The following is a 16,332-nucleotide window of genomic DNA, read 5'->3' on the forward strand; positions in this document are numbered from 1 at the left end:
TATTACGTGGGTAAAGAACTATCAGTGTAATTGAGCAGGAAATCTGTTGGCCAGAAAACTGAGCATTTTGCATGAAACATGATTCAGTTAGCTGCAGCAGCTATGCAAAAAAAAGAAAAAGGAAAAAAAAAAATGAAAAAATAAGCACCACTTCGTAATGTAACTTACTATATACCCAAGAGTTTTATTTTTTTAACCCCATGATCTTGCTTTTGTGATAAATTGCTGAGTAAAATATAATTTTTATGCAAATAATTTTTAATGCATTTTTTGTACGACTGTGACTATAAAAGATCATTAGTTGGTTATATATGATCTTCGTTATATGATAGTACGCGAGCATATTGCAGCACCTAGTAGTGACTTGTTTAGCATCTCTATTATAACAAGTGACTAGTTTGCCCTGTGACTGATCTAACTGACCACTAGGCAATATAACAGCCCTGCTGGGCGATCTGACTATCCCCCCTCCACCAGTGGGCGACTTAACAGCCCTACTTAATGCTCTGACTGTCCATCCACCTATCCACCCCAATCTTTCTTTTTCAGTGACTTAACTGCCCAACCATCCTCTTTCACCTAGAGATTGTGTCAGGCACGACACGTCCTCTGTCGACTTTGAGTTTCGGTAACGTTCCCACCTGATGGTCCTCCTTTGTTTTAGTCGGTGCCAACAGGCGAACACGACACACTAAGGACTGGGGGTACAGCCATGTCGCTGTTGAAGTATTTGCTGCAACATTGTCATCCTGTCAGCCGGCCGAACATAACTATTTTATATTGCGGTGAAGCGCTGTTAGACTTTGACATAAAGGGAAATTATTACATGAATGGAGTATAACATAAATCGGAAAAAATCTTAGTATGTATATCTTTCATATAAATCATGTAGTCTGGATATAAATTATGTAGTCTGCATATAAATCATGTAATTATAATTTACGTATGTACTAACTGCTCGATCAGTCGGGTTAAACACTGTTGTGTCTGTCCTATAACAGGGTGGGTGATGGTACGGATTCATCCTTGCTAATCAACTGGCCTGCATTCGACACGTCTACCATACAGTTTCAAACATATTTTAACATACCAAAAAAGATTGATCCAAATAAAACAAAGCCGTAAACAGGAACACTGAAGATGCTGATACAAACCTTGGTAAGTGATACCAACAAAGTGGTTTAAAAATACACGTAAGCAAACACTAGGACATAATTATTAGAAATTATTTCGGTCCTGAAACCTTGATCACAGAAATGGTTCCAGAACCGAAACACTTTCTAATATAACTTAGTGTTTGCATACGTGACTTTTAAAACGTAGAAAGAAGGAAAATCCATTGAAGATATAATAACAAAGTTCACGATGATAAAACATTCGAGAGAGTGGACAGGGAAAGAAGTTTGCAAATGAAAGACACCAGGATGAGAGGGCACAGATCGATGCTACAGAGGAATCACAAGAATGATGAGAAGTACTCTTTCAGTCTCAGTACAAAGTGAAACAACTTGGATGTGGTAGCGAGGTAAAATTCAGTTACAATGGTAGATAAAATGATCGCCCAAGAGGCCAGAAACAAGGAATGCCAGTCAGTGGAAACTCGACAAACTCTAAGGAGCAGACACTCGACCCATGCTAACACAACTATTCAACCGCAACTCTTTGTGTACCAACACCTACAGAGCACTACTGGTACTGCGCTCTACGGAACAAAGTACCAGAAACTGAGAATTTATCACGTAACACTAAAAATATATGCTCTATGAATTAATTAAAATACAAATAATTTATCATAATTAAAGCGCTTATGAGGATGTCTTGATAATTAATGACACAAGGATGAGGGCCTTGTTACGAGGCCCACCATGCAGTGAATGGGAGCCATATTAGCATATTTGGCCCAGCAGCGCCGGCCTCGAGTTACACTGCCCATATTTTAGTGGTAATCGCTTTGATTAGGCAATACTCCTTCATTTCCCTATATCTGCCGCCCACATCGTCCGTGCTACAGTGATGTTAAACCACGCTGGTACGTAGGCGAACCGGTGGGCCAACTTGATGATCCTGTGTTCATATGTGATGATCCTGTTGACGTACGTTATAACCCTATGACCGTACATGATAACCCTATTTATGTACTGGGAGTATAGTACATAACGTGTGGGTGTGCGTGCATGATGACTTTGTGGGCGTGCAGGATCCTGTGGGAGTACGTGATAACACTATGTACATACGTGATACCCTTGTGGGTATAAGTGATAAACTTGTAGGCGTGCTTGACAACACTGTGATAACCCTGTAGGCGTACGTTATGACCTTTTGGGAGTGCGTGATGAATTCATGGATAATCATCCCACCTTCACGCTGTGCAAATTACAACGAATGTTAATAACTTCCATTCAATCAATACATTTTGTGGGGCGAAGAGTAAAGGTTGGAAGTTGGGTGAGTGGGGGTGGGGGATGGGTGGAAGGATGGCGTGGGAGAGGAAGAGGCATGAATGGGAGTATACATGAGTGGGAGGTAGGATGGAGGTGAAGTAGGGACGATGGTAATGGCTGTTGTGAATTGGTTGGGAGGCTCCTTGTGGTACTAGTAACAAAGGGAAAATTAGAGTAAGGAGGTTAGAGGTGACTTTAATATATGGGAGAAGGTTCAGATGGAAGGTGAAGGAGATTGGGAAAAAACCTATATAGTTACAGAAGAACCTCATGTTTACAGGAGAGCTTGATAGTTACAGGACACCCTTATAATTACAGTAGAACCTGAGAGAAAATAGATCAACTGTATCACAGACACTGGATGGGAGGCTAATGCCTCCAGATGAAAACACTTTATATTTTTTTGCATTTAATCGTTAATTTTCGCTGTATTATGTTGACAAGTGACCACGAGAAGTTTTACATACTGAAAATCATATATTTTTAAAACGAAATTATCTAATTTTTAACATCTTAAGATTTTTTAGCCCCCAGTTTGAAATCTTGGATTAAATATTCCCCTGTCTCCACTATGATTAAAGATAGTATTCATTGTACAAAATATTTCGTTCCTCTAATTTTATTGAACGTTGTGCTAGCCTCTGTTCCTAAAGTAAATTAAAAGCAGGTTCTCCATTTTAGCATAATGAACAATGTGCGGTGTTTATCACGACATTATTTATTGGGTTATGCCTTTAGCACTACAATTTTTGCTTTATTACAGAAATCTGCATATTTTTTTTTATACATGTTTTCGTTTTGTGAATTTCTTGCGAAGAGTGTTTGTTCTTCGTTCATTTGGAGGCGTAATTTCTTGAAACTAAATTAATACATTAAGACACATAATTTTTATTTTATTTCAAGCAATAGCTGTAAACGTAATTGCTATTAGTTTAGAACACAATCTAAATCTTCAATATCGACATTGCAGTAGATTTACTAGCTCATTGCAGACAGATCGTACTTATATCCTACAATACTCAGACTTGTTTCTCTCAATCCACTGCTTTAAGTTTCTCCGCCTTCCGCTTCTGAGACAAAAGTGCAATACTATCTCCTCGTTATTTTGTTGGTACCCATGGTGTTGTTGAATTCTTTATCAAAATAATACCACTCTATTTAACTGGAATCTGTCATATCCAAGAAGTGACGTGAATGCTTCTGTTGACTAGAGGACTGCAGAGGTCTTGAGTCAGACTCACCGCTAATCCTTGACAGGATTGTAAGTACGAAGTCTATTCAGGCACCTCACCTTCACTATCTTAAGGTATTTTATGCTTTCCTGTTAGTTGTTAGTGTCTTTGAATAATTGTATTGTATATTATCACACTAAACACGCTTCGGCTAGGCAGGGATGGAACTCGTATTGTTTTTGCTCGGCTCCTGGTAGCAAGTCAAAACTCACGACGTTATATATATATATATATATATGTATATATATATATATATATATATATATATATATATATATATATATATATATATATATATATATGTATATATATATATATATATATATATATATATATATATATATATATATATATATATATATATATATATATATATATATATATATTCACACACACGTTACAAGACCCCAAACTATATTCAACTTTTTACCTATCTTTTTATGTTTTATTCGTTAGTATGTGAATGGTATCACGTGCTGCTTCTATTTTGAAGGACATGGTTCGATTTCCGTTGAAGTTTTGAGAATGTGATGCGTTTATCTAGAAGAGACACGAATGATGTAATGAAGTCTTGGGTCTCATGTTGCATTACGCTACAAATATCTTTCAAATGTTTAAGTGTCACTGGGAAGATATTAATCTTGAAAATAGTTTTGGATAAGTTGATTAAAATAGAATTTATTAATTAAACTATTTGAGATTATATATATAGTTGCATAAAATGATTAAGGAAACAGTGAGGTGATGATGGTAAATGTATCCTATATGTATTATGTATATCCTAGCGCACATATACCTACACGTAAAGCTATATAACAAAGAAATATATTTAAGATAGTAGTTTATATTATTTAAACGAGCAACTATGAATGTCATGTGGCTTATTTATGCCCTTAAAACAAATTTACATACACTAACGAATAACAGAGAAAATTGTTTGAGGTCATTTTGAAGTGTTTGTAACGATATACAGGGTGTTTCAAATGGATTGATCCAATTACAAAGCAGTATACTTTGAAATTGGGCCCATTCTTTTAAAACACTCTGTATATACAGTCGTTTTGGCTAGCAGCTGAGTGTGTGTGTGTGTGTGTGTGTGTGTGTGTGTGTGTGTGTGTGTGTGTGTGTGTGTGTGTGTGTGTTTGTGTGTGTGTACTCACCTATTTGTACTCACCTATTTGTGGTTGCAGGGGTCGAGTCCTAGCTCCTGGCCCCGCCTCTTCACCGGTTGCTACTAGACCCTCTCTCTCCCCGCTCCATGAGCTTTATCAAACCTCGTCTTAAAACTGTGTATGGTTCCTGCCTCCACTACGTCATTTTCTAGGCTATTCCACTGCCTTACAACTCTATGACTGAAGAAATACTTCCTACTATCTCTCTGACTCATTTGTGTCTTCAACTTCCAATTGTGGCCTCTTGTTTCTGTGTCCCCTCCCTGGAACATCCTGTCCTTGTCCACCTTGTCTATTCCACGCAGTATTTTATATGTCGTTATCATGTCTCCCCTGACCCTCCTGTCCTCCAGTGTCGTCAGGCCGATTTCCCTTAATCTTTCTTCATAGGACATTCCCCTTAGCTCTGGAACTAACCTTGTTGCAAACCTTTGTACTTTCTCTAGTTTCTTGACGTGCTTTATCAAGTGCGGGTTCCAAACAGGTGCTGCATACTCCAGTATGGGCCTGACATACACGGTGTACAGTGTCTTGAATGATTCCTTACTAAGGTGTCGGAATGCTGTTCTCAGGTTTGCCAGGCGCCCATATGCTGCAGCAGTTATCTGATTGATGTGTGCTTCCGGAGACATGCTCGGTGTTATACTCACCCCAAGATCTTTCTCCTTGAGTGAGGTTTGCAGTCTTTGGCCACCTAGCCTATACTCTGTCTGTGGTCTTCTGTGCCCTTCCCCTATCTTCATGACTTTGCATTTGGCAGGATTAAATTCGAGAAGCCATTTGCTGGACCAGGTGTCCAGTCTGTCCAGGTCTCTTTGAAGTCCTGCCTGGTCCTCATCAGATTTAATTCTCCTCATTAACTTCACATCATCTGCAAACAGGGACACTTCTGAGTCTAACCCTTCCGTCATGTCGTTCACATATACCAAAAATAGCACTGGTCCTAGGACCGACCCCTGTGGGACCCCGCTCGTCACAGGTGCCCACTGTGATACATCATTACGTACCATGACTCGTTGTTGCCTCCCTGTCAGGTATTCTCTGATCCATTGCAGTGCCCTTCCTGTTATATGCGCCTGATGCTCTAGCTTCTGCACTAATCTCTTGTGAGGAACTGTGTGTGTGTGTGTGTGTGTTTGTGTGTGTGTGTGTGTGTGTGTGTGTGTGTGTGTGTGTGTGTGTGTGTGTGTGTGTGTGTGTGTGTGTGTGTGTGTGTGTGTTTGTGTGTGTTTGTGTGTGTGTGTGTGTGTGTGTGTGTGTGTGTGTGTGTGTGTGTGTGTGTTTTGTGTTTGTGTGTGTGTGTGTGTGTGTGTGTGTGTGTGTGTGTGTGTGTGTGTGTGTGTGTGTGTGTGTGTGTGTGTGTGTGTGTGAATGCGTGCGTGCGTGATATGTGTATGCAGGTGCGTCTCTCTCTCTCTCTCTCCCGCTTTCCCCTCTCCCAGCGCGCTCTCCGCTGCCAGACGCACTAACTCTACGGTGGTCGCAACCTACATTTAACTATCTCCTCAATCGTTCACCTTATTTTTAACTAACAGTGTAAAATTTAGAATCCTTCTAAGTAGTGAAAATCATTTCGATTGTAAGAAAAAAATATTGGTTAGTTGGTGTGGACGATAACAATGTAGGTGAGGTAGGAGTGAAGCAACGAGGGCAGGTCGGAGGCAGTAAGCAATAACCTCACTAGTGTATCTCAGAACTTCAGTGTTGGTGTGTTGCTCGAGCCTTGATCAAACTCTGAGGGGAAATTCGATAGATGGCAGAACGCATGAATATCAAATATAAATTATATATATTATATAGATAGTAAAGTTTTTGCTACATATAGTGATCCATGTGCTGTAATATTGCTGCATCGTGAATATATGTATAATATACATGTATATAAGACTTTCGAGTCAAAAAAGCGATATCAAAATATTTTTTTCGGTGCGGGCTCGACTAATACTTGAAACTTGATGTTTCAAATACCTTTCAATTCCGTCTATGTTGTGGAGCTACAGATTGTAAATATTAAGAGGTAAAGGTGATTTGTCACCTGGGAGGAGGTGGACAAAACCCAGCCGGGTTTACTGGATACGGCTACCCCGCCCATCCTATCTGATTAGATTTCACCTGTCCGCCCTCACCTACCTACCACACACCAACCAGCACACACCTGCCTACCACCTACCAACTAGCACACACCGGCCTACCACCTGCCAACAAACGCACACCTGCCTACCACCTGCCAACCAGCCCACACCTGCCTACCACCTACCAACCAGCCCACACCTGCCTACCACCTACCAACCAGCTCACACCTGCCTACCACCTACCAACCAGCCCACGCCTATCTACCAACAAGCCCACACCTGCCTACCATCTACTAACCAGCCCACACCTGTCTACCACCTACCAGCCTGCCTTCACCTGCCCACCACCATACCACCCTGCTCACCATGTGCCCAAGCTCCTGCTCTTACACTTCGAGTGCTAACCTAATGGTAAATGCTGGTGTAAGCCAACAAGCGAAGAAAAACACTGTCTTGCAGAGACACCTCCAATGCTGCTGCAACGTGTCGTCGAAGACTGGGCTTTACCAAGGATACTTGATTAAGTTCAATTTTGCAGCAGAATTTCTTTCTCCTGCTTACCACACACCTGCCCACCACCTGCCTTCTCACTCTCGCCTGCCTTCTCGCTTTCACCCATTCCTGTCCAGCATTTGCTTGCCACCCACCCAATGTTTGTCTGCACTAACGCTATTGATTTGTTTATTAGGCTTAGAGCCCATCAACTACAAGAAAGTTCTTAAGGCTGCATGCAACATGCGCAACACCACTGAGTGGAAACGCGCAGTCTTTCGTAATGCATATCTGGAAGTGTATAAATCCTTGCAATGATGTTTATTTATAAATGTTATAACTACTAAAACACACGCACACATGTATATATATATATACATATATATATATATATATATATATATATATATATATATATATATATATATATATATATATATATATATATATATATATATATATATATGTATGTCATGCCGAATATGTAAAACTGGTCAGTTAACAAGAACTCATTTAAAAATAAGCCCTTTCTAAAATTTTCTCTTATACGTTTAAAGATATATATTTTTTATTAATGTTAATGTAAAACTTTTTAATTTTACTCCATAAGAACCTTAGAAAACTTACCTAACCTTATTATAACAAGAACAATTTATTTTAGCCCAACCCAACTAAATATATTTTAGATTTGTTTACAATAATTTAATACTAAACAAACACAGTGAAATATATTTTTTTCGTTAGGTTCAGAATGATTTTGGCGAAATTATTGCATACACAAATTTTCGCTTGTCCTATATGGCAAGATGAGCGTTGCTATTTAAGCCAAGATCGCAAGTTCTGCCTATTCGGCACGACATATATATATCTATATATATATATATATACATATATATATATATATATATATATATATATATATATATATATATATATATATATATATATATATATATATATATATCATAAATCTATGACGTTGGTACCCAAATGTCCTTATCCATCTGCCTACTTGGCAGGTTTCTTCAGTCAAATTCATCCAAATAAGGATATGCACTAAGGATAAGCAGTTGTCTTGTTCGTCTATATGCTTACATTAACTTCCTCTCATCCTCGTCCTTTATAAAATAAATACCAAAATATCTTTTGTAGAAGCTTTCACAGATAATCCATAATTCCGGGGAAAAACTCTAGGCGTCATTTCGGTCCATCTTGAATTATTGCTAAATCACAGCTGTTGTGACTTGATGATGGTCCATTACAGATCGAAAGTCATCTAGTGTTTCCTATCGATACTTCGGGAATTTGATGTTTTCATTTAAATCTGACGTTCATATTCAATGAAAAGACTTCTTAATTTTATCACCTTCCTTATTTCCGCGCTCTATTAGCCAGCCATTCACTCACCTGTAATTTGTTTTCTCAATTTACCACGTGTAGTTTGTCGCATTTTAAGGCAACTGTGACAATTCTCATTTTGTTCTGAATTTATTATTATTTCCAACACTATCATTCATTTTATAGTTTTTAACACACCAGCCGTGTGTACAGTGCAGGCACTGTACTTCCCACCTCTAGAAATCAAGTAAGGCTATCCGGTTTCCATGAATTCCTTCATAAGTGTTACCTTGCTCACACTCAAACTGCAAGTTCTGCTATGAAAACCACCTGTCTTTCACTCCAATCAAGTCTGTTCTATGCTCATACCCCAAGCACTCATATCCATTACCCTCTCTTATCATCTCTTCCTGGAACAACCAAACCATACCACGGGCGGGGATAGAACCCGCGATCAGAGTCTCAAAACTTCAGACCATCGCGTTAGCCATTGCGCCAGCTAGCCACAATCGTGTCATTACGATTTCGTGATTCATATTGACGGCTTTGAGGGGACTTGAGCTAGAGTTCGTCACGGTCACGCTAGCTGGAGATTCGTCTGTAAAAACTTGCTTTTGTGGTCACAGTGGTGCCTATGCTAACCTTCCTATGGTGTAGAAACATACCTAGTTGGATGAATCTTATTGTAGCTAGCTGGCCCAGTGGCTAAAGCGACGGTCTGGAGTTTTGAGACATTCTGATCGCGGGTTCTATCTCCGTCCGTGGTATGGTTTGTTTGCAATCATGTCATTACAATTTCGTGAGTCATCTTCCTGGAACAACCCTTACCCCTCGTTTCCTTCCACAATAGATTTATTCATCCTTTTGGTCATCCTATCATGCTCCTTTCTCTCTAAATGGCCAAATCACCTCAAAAACCCCTCTACAGCTGTCTGGGGAGCACTGAACATTGGTTGGGGAAATATTTTTGTTAGTGGGTTTGAGTCTGATAAGGGGCAGTAGGCCTGTTGCAGTGTTCCTCCTTATGTTATATTCTAAACAGTCTAATTTTTACGTTCCGAATTCTCTGCACAATTTTCACATTATTGCTCTCAAACATGATATCTTCACTGCTTCTAGCTTCGTCGCTATAATGATTAAAGCCCATGTCTCACACCTCAAAATAATATATAAATAACAAAAAGGCACAATACCGTGACTGGAACAATACACAAATAACCCGCCCCATTGTCTGTTCTGTGTTTAATCTATAAATCAATTCAATAACAATCATGACGTCATGCATCTTTTAAGATTGCTTGTACTGACAATTATTCCCTTCTCCTACCGACCTAACTCTTTTCAAAATCTCTTGATAGCTTTTAAAAGCTTATAGCAAGATACGTACATTTGTAGAACCACCCATATAGCATCCCAATCCCTTCGATTATAAGCCTTCCTCAAATGCATTAATGCAACAGAACGTTTTCCCTTGTTACATAGTACTCACTCACGTGTTTTAACACAAACAATAGCTCCACTTGTCCTTACTAAGTACATCATTTTTCTTTGCAATTCTGCTGGTATTTTGTGACCTTCTATGTTCTGATAACAGTTCTACCAGAAACATTAAGTACACTTATCTACATATATTTTAAATTCTCCTTGCTGTGTTTTCTCGTATATATAGGAAATACGCATGCTTTTTACCATTTTTAGGTAACCTCACCAAACATTCCACAGCTTTATTTAAACAGCTCTCAGCAATTTACGTCTTTTTCCTCTTTCAATATATATATATATATATATATATATATATATATATATATATATATATATATATATATATATATATATATATATATATATATATATATATATATATATATATATATATATATATATATAACATTAAAAATTTAGAAGTAAGACTCAATAAAGACAGAAATACACACACTACAAATTTCGCAGGAGCCCCTCGCATATGTTGATACTCAACGTAAGATGGCAAGCAGAGAGAGAGAGAGCTTCTGCCAGGTTTGACTATATGGGTAAAGTGTAACTGGCAAGGACCTCGATGCTAGTGCCGCTTATTTAGTAGTTTCACGCATGCATATGCTCTCGAATGGCAGCAGGTGAAAAGCAGCTTGAGACATGAGACATATGTGAGGGGTGGGTGAGTTCTACGATAAGAAGGGACACATATAATACTTTTCATACATTTTTGAATGTTCAAGTGCCACAGAAAATATTATTTTAAGATTGTATTTAACTTTAACTAAAATCAATCTTAAGTATTTATTAATCAGAAAAGTACTTATCTACAATGCACTGCACTAGTTATGTTTTGCTACCACCGCAGCGCGTAATTTGTGTGTACTGCAGGAAGAGTGACGGCGCAGAGTCATGTTTTGATTATGTTCAGAGAGTTTAAACAGCACTTTGGAAACATAATGCATATGAATGTTTGAAAAGATCATGTGAATTACCCGTATATAAATTTTAAGGAAAATGGCAATGAAAGCAATTATTGTCTCGGGAGCCGCATGTGGCTCGCCAGCCGCAGTTTGCCCACTGTTTATATAGTATATCATACAAGAATATTATTATACCGCTGACTACTGCAGACAGTCAAGGATCGAATCCTCGAATTTCAAAAATCTTCGCTGCATAAAGCTGTTACTTAGGAAAATTCAAGTAGAACGTCATGGATAAAATTCTCTAATTTATTTAATTAATATCTTTTATTATGCTTATTATTACCGTGAAAATGTGATCTTTAGAGGACACTAAAAGTTTACTAAGTTGTTTACCCAACTTATAACAAATGAGAGCAAGAACAACAATTCCTGGCTTAAGGAATATCCATTGAATTCGTGAAGAATATTTTTGTTAAATGTAAGTCCCCTCGGAGCTTTATAATGGTAATGAGCAGTGGAAAAGTTAGTGATGTGGGCGAGGCACTCTCTCAGGGGCCGCCTACTCGCCCTTGACACATGCAGACATACCAACGCCGCCCGCACCGCCCACCAACGCCTCGGTCACCAGTGCTGCCTGCCCCCATTACTGATTCATTACAAATGGCTTAAATTCTTCGTCTTCCTGAGTTACCACTAACGCATCCACCGCTACCTACCGCTCACTCCACCTTCTTACTAAACACTTTTCCCCTTCTCCCTCACTACCATCTGCACCACCCTCCTTCCTCACTATTACCGTAGTCCCATGCCGCTCTTTTTTTTATCCTCATCGCTGCTCACATCACCCTCTTTCATCCTCACCGATGCTCACACCGCCCTTTTTCATCGTCACCGCTGCTAACACCGCCCTTTTTCAACCTCACCACTGCTCACACCACCGTTTTTCATCTCCACTATCACTCACCGTTTCCTCTCTCTCTCAATACTAAAAAATTCATTTTCCTCGGCACTTCACAGATAAAATTACATGTACATAAATCTCTATGAACTATCTAATGCATAGGTAAACAAAACAAGATGTATAAACGCTCGTATATGAAAAAGTATGTGTGTTTACGTACCTGAATTTGGCACTTATGAAAAATATACAAGTGTGAATGTACCTGATATTTTAACGCATAAATGTGATGAAAATTGTAACTGCATCCTGCGCATTGTATTAAAAATTATATGTACTCTATACAGTACCTGAATCTTTCACGTATATTAAAACATATGATTTTGTATGTGCCTGAAAAATATATTTGTATATATACCTAGTCCGTCTATGCATAATAATAATGTATGCATTTGTTATATACCTGATTCCCGATATTTATCAAATAATGGGGCAAATCTCTCCCGCTGAGTTTATAATGCAAAATATAAATAAAAAAATAAAAAAAATGCTCCGAGGTTGATGGAAAGTCAATGAGCATGTGATGCCCACTTTACGATATATTTGATAGATTAACTGGTGAGATTTAATGACAGGTAATCAAGAACTCATCAGGAGTCTCGGGTAATGAGACAGCAGGTGACAGGTGGTTATCAAGGACTCTCGCTTCATTTTTATCCTGTTATATTTTTCACTATCTTGATAACCCTCTGATATGATATATTGATTATTCACTGATGTGATCACTATTACTGATCACCCACTAATGGGATGACTCGTTCATCACTCACTGACACGATGATTCCATCACCCACAGATGTGACGACTCGTTGATTATCTACTGGTGAGTTGACTCGTTGATTACATACTGCTGTGGTGATTCATTAGTCACTGCTGTGATAACTATCAGTGATAGATCTTTAACTAAACACAACGAAAAAATTATATTTCAGTAGTATATATCATACTAACTACAATTAGTGTGACCTCAAATTAGGCAGAATTAAGTTAAATTATGGAAATTTATCTAGCTAGGTTAAGTGTGATCCACCTACCTAGTACAACCCACATTCGACGATTTCTAGTTAAAGTACAGTAATCTATTCAACGTATAATGCATCTGAAAGTTCTTCATCCAAGGAATGGGCACTACTCTCCATTTCTTTACAAAATACCTAAATGTCTCACATGTTCCAAGTGCTGCTTGACCCCTACGTGCATAGCGTTTCTTCTTCATTTTAATAATAATAATAATAATACACATCAGTGTCATCAGGTTAGCGGTGGTACATGATATGTCACTATCATTTCGTTAGTGGTGGCACTTAATACTGATGGAAAACGTCACTGAATGTCAATCCCACAGTGTCACTGTGTTAGTGCAGGTACATGACACAGGTGACATGACACACGGTGCCATTTGACACTGATTACTTGTCACTCAGTTCCATCAACATCGAAGTATCAGAGTTCTCGTCCGTGAAAGAGTTTTCATTTTTTAGCATGTGGTACGTGACTATCACGTCTTCATGTTAAATAGCACATTCGAAGAGGCTGTGAGTCTGACAGCAGTGCTGGGCGATAATGGAGTAGTGGATGGCAGTGGAGTGAGAAACTGGGTTGATATCAAGGAGTTGTGGTGCTGTGTTGATGTTGTGATGGTACTGTGGTAGTACTGTGATGGTGCTGCGATGGCACTGTGGTAGTACTGTGGTAGTACTGTGATGGTGCTGCGATGGCACTGTGGTAGTACTGTGATGATACTAAGGAAGTGCTGTGATGGTACTGTGGTAGTACTGTGATGATGCTGTGGTAGTACTGTGAAGGTGCTGTGATGGTACTGTGGTAGTACTGTGGTAGTGCTGTGATGGTGCTGCGATGGCACTGTGGTAGTACTGTGGTAGTACTGTGATGGTGCTGCGATGGCACTGTGGTAGTACTGTGATGATACTAAGGAAGTGCTGTGATGGTACTGTGGTAGTACTGTGATGATGCTGTGGTAGTACTGTGAAGGTGCTGTGATGGTACTGTGGTAGTACTGTGGTAGTGCTGTGATGGTGCTGCGATGGCACTGTGGTAGTACTGTGGTAGTACTGTGATGGTGCTGCGATGGCACTGTGGTAGTACTGTGATGATACTAAGGAAGTGCTGTGATGGTACTGTGGTAGTACTGTGATGATGCTGTGGTAGTACTGTGAAGGTGCTGTGATGGTACTGTGGTAGTACTGTGGTAGTGCTGTGATGGTGCTGCGATGGCACTGTGGTAGTACTGTGATGATACTAAGGAAGTGCTGCGATGGTACTGTGGTAGTACTGTGATGGTGCTGTGGTAGTACTGTGAAGGTGCTGTGATAGTACTGTGGTAGTACTGTGATGATACAATGATGGTACTGTGGTATTGATTGTACTGTGTTGTGATGGTACTGTGGTAGTGCTGTGATGGAGCTGTGATGGCACTTTGGTAGTGCTGTGATGATACTGTGGTAGTGCTGTGATGTTACTGTGGTAGTGCTGTGATGGTGCTGTGGTAGTACTGTGATGATATTATGGTAGTGTTGTGATGGCACTGTGGTAGTGCTGTGATGGTGCTGTGGTAGTACTGTGATGATATTGTGGTAGTGCTGTGATGGCACTGTGGTAGTGCTCTGATGGTACTGTGGTAGTGCTGTGATGGTGCTGTGTTAGTGCTGTTATGGTGCTGTGATGGTACTGTGGTAATGCTGTGATGGTACTGTGGTAGTGCTGTGATGTTACTGTGGTAGTGCTGTGATGGTGCTGTGGTAGTACTGTGATGATATTATGGTAGTGCTGTGATGGCACTGCGGTAGTGCTGTGATGGTGCTGTGGTAGTACTGTGATGATATTGTGGTAGTGCTGTGATGGCACTGTGGTAGTGCTCTGATGGTACTGTGGTAGTGCTGTGATGGTGCTGTGTTAGTGCTGTTATGGTGCTGTGATGGTACTGTGGTAATGCTGTGATGGTACTGTGGTAGTGTTGTGGTGGTACTGTGGTAGTGCTCTGATGGTACTGTGGTAGTGCTGTGATTGTGCTGTGATGGTACTGTGGTAATGCTGTGAAAGTGCTGTGATAGTACTGTGGTAGTGCTGTGATGGTACTGTAGTAGTGCTGTGATGGTTCTGTGATAGTACTTTGAAGATACTCTGGTAGTGCTGTGATGGTACTGTGGTAATGCTGTGATGGTACTGTGGTAGTGCTGTGATGGTACTGTGGTAGTGTTGTGATGGTACTGTGGTAGTGCTGTGATGGTACTGTGGTAGTGCTGTGATGGTGCTGTGATGATACTGTGGTAGTGCTGTGATGATGCTGTGGTAGTGCAGCGATAGTACTGTGATGATACTGTAGTAGTGCTGTGATGGTACTGTGGTAGTGCTGTGATAGTACTGTGGTAATGCTGTGATGGTACTGTGGTAGTGCTGTGATGGTGCTGTAAGGATACTGTGGTAGTGCTGTGGTAGTGCAGTGATAGTACTGTGATGATGCTGTAGTAGTGCTGTGATGGTACTGTTGTAGTACTGTGATAGTACTGTTGTAATGCTGTGATGATGCTGTTGCAGTGCTGTGATAGTACTGTGATGGTACTGTGGTAGTGCTGTGATGGTACTGTGATGGTGTTGTGATGGTACTGTGGTAGTGCTGTGACGGTACTGTGGTAGTGCTGTGATAGTACTGTGATGATACTGTGGCAGTGCTCTGATAGTACTGCGATGATACTGTGGCAGTGCTGTGATAGTACTGTGATGATACTGTGGTAGCGCTGTGATGGTGCTGTAATGGTACTGTGGTAGCGCTGTGATGGTGCTGTGAAGGTACTGTGGTAGTGCTGTGATGGTGTTGTGATGGTGCTGTGATGGTATTGTGGTAGTGCTGTGATGGTACTGTGACAGTGCTGTGATGGTACTGTGACGGTACTGTGGTAGTGCTGTGGCGTTATGATGGTACTGTGGTAGTGTTGTGATGGTACTGTGGTAGTGCTGTGATTGGTGCTGTGATGGTACTGTGGTAGTGCTGTGATGGTACTGTGGTAGTGCTGAAGTGGTGCTCGAAAGATGCAGTGACGTGAATGTAACAAGTGGATAACAAAACGGGAAGGAAAGGGGAGGGAGGGTGGAAGTGAGTAATGGACTTAATTTACCGGTTTAAAAAAACAACCTTTCTGTGGTGTGACTGTGTTAATTTGGGATTCATATTTAAAGTTCCCCAGCGTTCGATCCTCGAGTACTCCTTCAC

The sequence above is a fragment of the Cherax quadricarinatus genome, chromosome 14, assembly GCF_038502225.1.
Source record: "Cherax quadricarinatus isolate ZL_2023a chromosome 14, ASM3850222v1, whole genome shotgun sequence".
Lineage (NCBI taxonomy): Eukaryota > Metazoa > Arthropoda > Malacostraca > Decapoda > Parastacidae > Cherax > Cherax quadricarinatus.